Source organism: Vigna unguiculata, chromosome 5 (genome assembly GCF_004118075.2).
Source record: "Vigna unguiculata cultivar IT97K-499-35 chromosome 5, ASM411807v1, whole genome shotgun sequence".
Taxonomy (NCBI): Eukaryota; Viridiplantae; Streptophyta; class Magnoliopsida; order Fabales; family Fabaceae; genus Vigna; species Vigna unguiculata.
In genome coordinates, this window is record NC_040283.1 from 13,419,611 (window position 1) to 13,429,634 (window position 10,024).

Genomic DNA, 10,024 nt, shown 5'->3' on the forward strand with positions numbered 1-10,024 from the left:
CAATCTTGGTGCACCCTCAATGCCTCATTTGGAGTTGAACGCATTCCAACTCCAAAGTCACCAATCGATAGAACCCAGCTGGGGAGCCACTGGTTGATATTTATGTCGTGGTTGATATCTTTATCTGAAACTCTCAGTTTTTAACGTTAATGTTTATTTCCGCCAAGGTTTCTTTTGAACGTTAATGTTCGATCTTAATATCATGAATAGAAGAAAAAAAAAGTTAATAAAGAGACAGTCAACTAAAAGAACGTGTGGAAGTAGCTTCCGTTACTGAGGTGTGCGTAAATTTTTTTTCAGTGGAGTGTGTTAAGTGTCTGTGTGATATGGAGGTTAAGTAATGGAACAAAGGCATTTGTTTTGTCAATGATTATATCCTGTTTCTGCACTAATATAAAAGAGCTCTTCTATGAAAAATATTTAGCACTAATTATGTTTGTTAAGAGTACAACGTAAAAGTGGAAGACTTTAATTTATGTTAAACAAAATAACGTAAAACATTTGAATCCAAAAACATTACTCACTCTTAAAATATATCACTAACGTGAGAACTGGTATCAAAATCTTTTCAATCGTTGATAATATATCTAACCTTGTTGAAAAACATGTGTTATATGAAGTAAACATAAATTATAAACTAATATACATTAATTACGGGAACTAAAAATAAAAACTTTAGCGTGTAAAGGGTGTGCATGAATTGCAAAACGCATAATACTGTTGTATAAAATTTATACATTGATAATTAAATTGGGCATGTAAATACTAATAATAATATTAATCAAACCACACTATGAAAAGTTTCGGGCCAAGCTGACGTCCATATAAATTAAAAAACAAAACCCAACATCTGAAACACATTTTTATTCTAGGTGCAAATCCTAACAAGTTTAACCAAGCACGTGTTTTCTGTGTGAAGGCTTTTCACGTGATATCTCGTACCAATAGAGTTGAACCTCGTAATGCGCCTCTTCCATGTAGTGGAGACGCAGAAGGGAGGGCGCCGGCGCCGACGACGGTTCGCCACGACTTTGATGTGCGTCAACAATGAGGCTTTGGAGAGAGCCATGTTAGACAGAGAGAAACAGGAGTTTCTTACAATGACCATACAAGACTTCTCGTCTAACGATCGTCGTACGTGCTACATCAGACCACGATTGACAAAAAAGAAAAAGTTAAGAAACTGATGCTAATATCCGTTTTATAATTTTCTCAAACGGATCATAAGTTTCGTTTTGTAAAAAAAGCAAAATAAAACTCGAAACGAATTTCGAGATCCATATCAGAAAAATATGAAACAGATATTGATATCCATTTCATTAAAAGCAAAAAAAAATTAATGAAACATATGGAATGAGCTTGGAGAAGCTTGAAGCAGATCACTGATACAACCTTAAGAGAGGGAAAATAGGAAGCACCATTGGAGAGAGCATATTCAGAGATGGAAAAGAGAAGGACCACCTGAGATAAGAAACATAGAGAAGGAGAGAACGAAAATAGAAGAAAGAACATAACAAAAATATTGGGGGTGCAGTATTGTGGTAATAAAAACAAAACTAGCCGTAGTAAATTCTTCAACCAGTAAAATACTTATTAGGAACAAAATGGTAATTTTTGGGGGTACAGAAGAATGTTTGGGGATACAGGGAGAAGTCCCCCAATTAGGAGCATGTGTCTTCCAACATTTGAATGGAGGTGACCCATTTTGTCGAAATGTTGGCAATATAGGTAATATTTTTTTTCACCCATTTGTTTGTTGTAATTATTTTCATTGCTCTAAATGTTAGCTGAATGATTCTTCTTGTAGTTTTTTGCTTGCCGGCTCTTGGCCAGAAGAACATTTTCAATTTTCTAATCTTTCTTAATCAATCTTTGTTACTTTTGGGCCAGAGGGAATGTATCACTTTTTCAACAAAAGAATAAGTTCTTTATACATTTATGAGATAATTACCATAATTTTCTCAACAGTTTGGAATTTGCAAAAACACGCATAACAACTTTATCTTGTTAGCATGAGCCAACAATTTGTTCAATCATTCCTTGATTGTGTTAGACTTTTTCGTCCTCTGAAACTCAAATTGCCTCATTAAATTAAGTACCAACATTAAATTAAGTACCTACATATGCTTTGAATTCTTTCATCTCCGACATATATTTTTAGATCATCCCAAATTGTTTTAAATGAGAGCCATGATCCTACTAAAGATGGTTAGAAAGACACCAACAAAAAGGCATGGCTTTGTCTTTACTTTTCAAACTTTTCTTTTCTTATGATTTAGGTTGTGGTGGGATTGTTTGACAGCCAAAGAGTTTCTTATTCCTCACCTATAATTTCTCAAATATTCAACGCTTTTATATAAACATTTATTTTGATTGGTCAAGATCATAATTTTCCTCATTAAAAACTTAGAAGAAAAGTTGTTAGAGAAAAACTTATTTCAAAATCTATTTCCAAAATCCTTAAAAGAACAATTATCACTGCCAAAAAATATATAATTTTATCGAAAGTTTAGTTTTACATTATCCAGAATTAAACCCTCCGTTAAGTTTGTATTTAACAAAGATTTTAAGACTTTGTTAAGTGTTGTAGGTTTTCTCCGCTAACTACCTAGGTCTTGAAACATCCGTTAATTATCCTGGATTTTGAAACCTCTGTTAACTATCCTGAATTTTGAAATCTCTGTTAACTATTATGATTTGTCATTTATACACTCCAATATATTTTTTCAACCACAATTATTTACGGTATATAGTTAAAAAATTTCTCCATCGCTGTATTAAAGATGTTTATTACAATGAAGTGCTTGTTTCAATCATATATCAACATCAGAGAACCAACCTTACTTTATGTATAATGTTTACGATGAATAATGAAATAAAAAGGAGGCAAATATTGCAAAATTTGTTTCTTTGCTCTCTCATTATTTGCTACAATTAGAACCACGCAACCTATAGATAAACAACATACTATAAATATATTCTATAATGTAATCTACATGTTCCTTTCTAAAGCAACCCAATACAAACTCTGCCTCTTTCATGATCATTGCAAATCCTCTAAATTTTACACTAGAAAACACATGTTTGTGCTTTCTAGAGCCATGACAGCCCATGAATTTTCCTGTCTTCCTCAGAAAAGGAGCGTAATAGACATCATACATACAATACAACTCAGCATTCAGCATTATGGAAACAAAAATTACTGTAATGAGCAGAGTCAATAGATCAAATTGCATAATGAATGGCAAATGAAGAAAACTCAAAGGGAAATATGAGACAGATAAACATGCATTAGAGAAGAATTCCAAGAGAAGTACATTGTAATTACCATTGCATTGCAAGCAGCAAGGTAATCAGTCATTGATAAAAGAAGTACGAAATTTCACCTAATCAAACCTAGAAATGCATGTTAGACTAAGCTAAAACAAGAGCTGTACTAAACTAATGAAAGAAAAATCTAACAAATACTTCAGGGAATTTTAACCGGAAATTCCTTCTCCACAAATACTGATTCTCTCCACAAACTGCAGAACTGTTCCTGAAAACCCCTGAAACTGTTTTTGCCAGCAGACCCAAAATCCAAGCCTCCGAATTTCTTTCTTATGGCTTCAAAGGTTTGGCCTTTTCTGAGTACAGTGCATACTGGCGCAACATGAGGAAAGTTTGCACTCTGGAGCTTCTGAGTGCCTCAAAGGTTGAGATGTTTGCTCCACTGAGGAGAGAGGAGTTGAGAGTGTTGGTGAAGTCGCCGAAAAATTGTGCAGCATCAGGTAAGGTTGTGGATCTGAGTCAGTTGCTGTTTGAGCTAATGGAGAACATCGTCTTCAAAATGGTGTTCGGGCGTGCCAAAGATGATTGGACTTAAAATTGATGACTCACGAGGTGATGAACTTGGTTGGAGCTTTCAATTGCAGATTACATGCCCTGGCTTAGGTGTTTGATCTTCAGGTATCAAATTCAATCATATGTTGCAGCCAAAACTTGTTAACATATGCACTCATTAGATCATTTTTCATAACATATGATGAAGTGGTGCATACATACATACATACATACATACATACATATACATATATATATATATATATATATATATATAACCAAATGAATTTGAATAAAAAATCAGTTTTGGTATCACAAGTGATCAATTATATATCAGTAGCAGGAAACAACTCATGAGGAGCTTTGTTTTCTGGTGGATACAGATGCTGAGATCAAAGACTTGTACTACCAATCGTTCACCAATTACTTACAACCTAAAAATACATATATTTACCTTTTTCTTTATTATAATTTTCATTCATATCCTTATTTTCGATTTTCATAACAAAAGAAAAGCAAAGGATAATAGTAGGTTGACATATATTTTTTTATAATGAAAAATAATATGTTAAATGAGTATAAAAGTGTGTACAAGTAATTTTTTAAAAAAAAAGTAGTGTTGTCTGTGTTTTCGTCTAAGTTGTCTCTGTCCCACCAATCAATTATAAATCAAAAGGATAAGAATATGGATGTAATTTTTCTAAAGTCCAATCAGGGATAAGTCATACAAGTATTACGAAGACGGTGGTCATGTTTTATTCAGCTACTCAGATTCCATTATAGATACAAAAAATTTCTTGTTCCATCAGTTTTCTAATTTCAGGAAATAAAATCTTCCAGTAAAATTAAATGTAATGATATTATTACCTGTAACTCTCTTGAAACGCATCCAGTGCTTCCCTCCAATTGCTTGTAGAATCCAAAACATTACCATGAACCTTTTTATTTTGCTGCTAAAACAACAGTATATGTAAGAAGATGCCAAATTGTATGCATGTTCTCAAGGCTTGGAAGAAGCTTTGGCCATGTTTGTGTTGGAAGGTGGAGTGTAAGAGTAGTAACTTGAAGGAATTGTTGGCTAATTAGATTTCAAAAATGGAGGCAACCTGTATTCTGGCCATGGTGTTCCCGGTGGAAACTCAAAGACGGGAATGTTTCCCAAATCAGGAAGTGATGAAGACAAAAGTTTTCTGCTAGCTTCAACCTCACCAGTGTTAAGTGACAACACAACGAAGAAAGTCAAGAAGAGAAAACGGAGAGAGGCCATGTTTTATCAAATGATGTTGTTGAAGCTAAGAAAAAAGTGGTAGTGTGGTGCACCATGGTCTTCTGCTATTCTAATATGAAAATTTCAAGCTATATATAAATATAAACTTAACAAGAAGATAAAATTTTCCTGGACATCCTAGTACTCATCACTCCCCTTAACTAGCAGGATCATGTGAAAGGTGAGTTACCATCTAAAACACCATTGGCAACATCAGTGGCTTCTGCACGAGTTGGTCTTAAGTTGTCAGTCACTATCCATAATGCGTGTAAGCACAGCAGGTTTCCCAGCCATATTACACTTGTAAAGGGCTGATTTTTGAAAGAAAAATCCCTACAGAAGCAAATAGTAGTTGATTAACACCTCAACAATGGTCCATCTATGAATTATGATTGACATTATGAACATTGAAATTAAATATCAGTTCAAAACACCAGATGCTGCTTTTGTCATTCCCACAAAAATACACCAGATGCTGCCAAACCAGCAAGGAATGACTGTAACAAAAAAACCATAGCAAAGAAATTCATGAGCTTAATGAATCTTTCATAACTTCATAATAATTATATCACAGAGGCTGACCTGAATGAACTCTGGTTGCATGCAGGACAGGTCTCCCACCATTCCACCTTGAAAATGAGCATTTGTTACTCCATAAACACCACTAAGTGCACATATAACAATGAATATATTTCAAGCCCTCCTTTACCAGCTGTTGCTGAATTCACCTGACAGATTGGTTTGAGATGAATCAACACCATCCCAGAGAATCAATTATCCAAGTTCTCAAATTAACGAATAGGACTTACAGTTATCACCAACAACGTGCTTATAAAACAAGTATGTATCCAACATATTCCGAATTCGTGAATTGAGTTTGCCTCATCATACGCTAATATATAACAGTAATATAGATAGATCAAGGTACGAACCTCTAGCCGTGAAATCTCACTGTTGGCCATGCCTGCCATGGATGCTTCTCTTCAATCAAAAAGATTTATCACCTCAAGGCTTCAATGTGTATGTATAATCTATTTGACGTATTGAAGATAAACCACCTCAGATACCACCTTCTTGTTTTGAGTAAAATAGAATAATATATTCTGAGAATTAAAAAGTCTAACACATGTTTTCAAAGCAATTATAAAATCTTATATTTCAGGTACTATCAATCATGCTACAATTAAGTCAAAGCATGTGTTTCCCCATATGAGCACTCCACCACCACACCTACAATATAATAATTCAAGTGCAGGGCAGATATTGCAACTATAGCGACGCATTAAAATTTGACAATTGGCTGCCACTGGTTTTAGCTTCAACTTTCAATGATGATTGATGAGAGAGATCTTGGATAAATCTGGGAACATGTTTTCAGGAATTTGAATACACATTACAAAAGAAGAATTTACAGCATGGCTTCTACCTTACCTGTTGTGAAAAGATGAAGAAAATATTGAAGGGATAAAGAGCTTCCTATCTTAGTAAAACACTGCATGTTGCCCTGAAATGATGAGAAATATAGAAAGATATGTAAATTTGAAAGTATACATATAGAAAATTAATTATTTGCTTTCAGGTTTATTTACAAGATATAGAAAAATTATTCCTCAAATTTGCTTGGGGCGTTCAGTCTTAGTAATTACTAAACTATAATCGTAAGTTTCAACCCCCTTTAGTAGCCATGTTTTATTGGTTTTATTGCTCAAATAAGAATATATATATACACACACATATTCCTGTCTATTCAACACAAAATAAGACCAAGAAACATTTCAGAAATATAATAAAATAAAATGGAAAACTGTTTATCAAAGTCCTTTTGCATAAAAGTAATCCTTCAGCTAAAAATTGAGATTCCCACTGTACTACCCTCAAGAACTTCCCCAAGAAGCTAGAACTAACCGTACTTTTCATCACACAACAATGCCAAGCAAAATTGAGGTTTCAATATTAGAAAGCAAATAAATTTTAACCAGAAAAGTACTAACAAATACCAACTAAACATAGTAAGAGTGAGTCAGTGGAATCTAAAAGTTCACAAATTAAAACCATAGGTCATAGGTTATTAGCTGCTTACGTGAACATGCTCCAAAAAGAGATAACACAACCATCAAATTCTCAATAGCAGATGTGGATTGAAAAAGTGGTAGACTCCAAATCCATGTGTCGTGTCTCCAAAATAGCCTCCAGCATAATATTCAGTGGTTTTGATAAAAGCTTTCGATTTATTGTACTGACATAATTTATTTTATTTGTTGACATGTGAAAAACTAACTTAAAGTTGATAAATTGATTAAAGTAGCATACATGGGAAGTAAAACTATTTACTGATCCGATAAACATGAAATTAATTATACAAAAGGATTTAAATTACGTTCAAACACTATTTTAAAATAGATATATTAAAAATGTTATTAAAAACTACAACTTAATTACATTTTTAAATTAATCAAATGAAGATAAAGGAAATCATAGTCCTTCTTAACTCTAGTTACTTGAAAATGAAAAAAAAAAAAAAAAAAAAAAGACTTGGAACACATACTAGAACAAACTTAGCTGTAAGAACCTCACATAACAGGGAAACACTCATTCTTGATTCTTACCAAAAGTCATTCCCGCCTCAACCTTACTTGAAAGCAGGCCTATAAGAGATATCTTCCCACCAAGCTTTTACATGGGGACGTTCATTGATCATGGAAGCACAAGGGGTCTGCATTAAGTACCGAGTTTCAGAGACATTGCAAAGATCAACAATGCTATAAAACTCACCAGCAAGTGTTGCATGTGCAACACTAGAAAAGTTAGTGGGTGGGAGCTAGCTTATTAAGGGAAGAAAAAATACACTAGAGTTTAATGGCTTACGTTCTTGGAGAGAAAAGGAGGTTGTCACCATTTCTACAGCACAACAATTCATCCAAAATAAGATTTTTGAAAAACAACATCTAAAACCTCAGGCGTTATTGTCTACTCTAACCTCCCAAGAAACAATGAATGCTAATTGAAGAAGAAAATAACTTTACAATGCAACCCATTAGTAGACAAATCGAACAAGCCGCATAAATCATCAACAGAAACCAATCAATCAGTTATCTAACAACCAAGGCATCTAAATTAGAACTTGGTAGTTTAAGTTCTACTTAGGCATGCAAGAAGAAAGCAGAAAACTCATAAAGTGGTAGTGGAACCAATAAATCAACAACTAAAGGGGATAACAGACCAGATCCTCCCAAGCGATCCCATATAGAACCTATAAACACCATAACTGTGTCTCAACCCCTGAAGCGACTCCCCATTGCTGTAAAACTACACCCGTTCCCTCACTATCTTCGTCGCCTTCCTTCCCGCTTCAGCCGGCTATCCGTTGAACCACTGCACCGGCCTCGCTGCCACCACCTTTGAAAACCCCAAGCGCTTTACATTCTCCTCCCACAAATGCTTCACCGCGGAAAAGGATCTCAAAATCAAACCCTTGTTCTTGGACACAAAGTACAGTGCCACGACCACGAAAATCAACCCCAGTAAAACTTTCTCCAAGGAGGACACCTCGACGTAGAAGAAGTAGAACAAGAGCGAACACACAACGAGAAAAGGACCGCCATGGCGAAATAGGCGGATGACCTGTGGGATTGGGTTCAAGGACGCGTTTGGGCTTAGGGTTTTGTCAACTCGTTGTTCTTGTCGTCGTCGACATCAAAGAATAGCTTTTCCTATTCCTGCAATTCATGTTCCTCTTTGGTGACGATGGAAGAGGGGCTGTGGATGGAGGATTGGATTGAAGAGGAAGAACAACTAAGGAACGATATCAGGGAAGTTCCCAATCGAACATACAAAGCATGAATCGGATCCAATCACCACTCCATCGCCACAATTTGTCCAGAGCAACGTAAAACACGAAGATTTATGAAAAAAATAAGTGACTAGGGTATTAGACAAAGAGAAAGTAAAACTACATTCAGAAGATTGAAAGAGAGAAAAAAGTGCAAGCGTACCACGCACAGAGGGAAAAATTTTATTCAAATTGGAGCAAGAGGTAGAGGCATGACAGATCTAAAGACATAGAGTTTGACATTTTTGAAAGGAGAAAGCATGTTTCTACTGCATACGAACGAGCATCACCACAAAGCGAGAGAGATGAATATTTACAGGCTTCTACTATAACTATAACTATAACTATGAGTAAATAAATTGGCAGGGATATCATTCAAATACTCTTATCTAAATTATTATTGACACGTGTCATTTATTTTAGTTTTTTGAACTTTTTGAGTGTAGCAGATTATTTGCACTTTTTCTCGTAATATGCAATGGCACCTACATTCATTCTAGATGCCGTGACTAATCATTTCAGAATAGAAAAGTGATCGAAGAAGCTTTTAGCTAATATTAAAAAACTAAATTTTGTTAGGACGAAGTCTTCGCAATTTTTTGTGCTTTCTCTCTTGTTCATCTTAATTTTGAAATTTAACTCTTTTTTTTTTAGAATATATATATCGGATAGTGTATATTTCAATTATTTTTTAAATATTTTTGGATTGTAGATGTTGAGAAAATATTATGTTTTGGTTGTGCTGCTCTGTGAAAAAAATATACAGGTTTTAAATGTGGGAATCACAATAAAACAGAAAATTTATTTAAAAAAAAAAAAACAGTAGAATAGACATCGGTTGTTACCAAGACCAAAGCAAAAAGGTACCCCTATGGCTTCGGTCATATTTGACCCGAGACAGAAAATGGACTATATGGCCTCAGTTCCAACCATAATCGAGACCAAAGAATCTGCGAAAATTTTAATTAAAAAAAATTATTTAAAACCTATGGCTTCGGTCCTACTTGACCCGAGGCAAAAAATGGACTATATGACACTGGTTTGCTAACAACTGAGGCATAAAAGGGACTATATGGCCTTGGGTAACAACCGAGGCCAAAAGGTCG

General features: G+C 34.6%; 1 long non-coding RNA gene across 18 annotated transcripts; it reads right to left on the minus strand.

The window, feature by feature from the left end:
- Nucleotides 1–3,259: 3,259 nt before the first annotated feature.
- Nucleotides 3,260–9,273, minus strand: LOC114185202. 18 transcript variants are annotated; one of them, XR_003604767.1, is made up of 8 exons: nt 7,696–8,980; nt 6,521–6,593; nt 6,022–6,070; nt 5,672–5,817; nt 5,524–5,586; nt 5,280–5,422; nt 4,690–4,772; nt 3,260–3,980 (listed from the first exon to the last, which is right to left on the minus strand). It is a non-coding gene; the product is annotated as an uncharacterized LOC114185202 (long non-coding RNA). The 18 variants fall into 18 exon arrangements; XR_003604768.1 differs by adding an exon at nt 9,082–9,273 and having other exon boundaries at nt 4,690–5,586; nt 7,170–7,802; XR_003604764.1 differs by adding an exon at nt 9,082–9,271 and having other exon boundaries at nt 4,690–5,586; nt 7,696–7,802.
- Nucleotides 9,274–10,024: the final 751 nt, after the last annotated feature.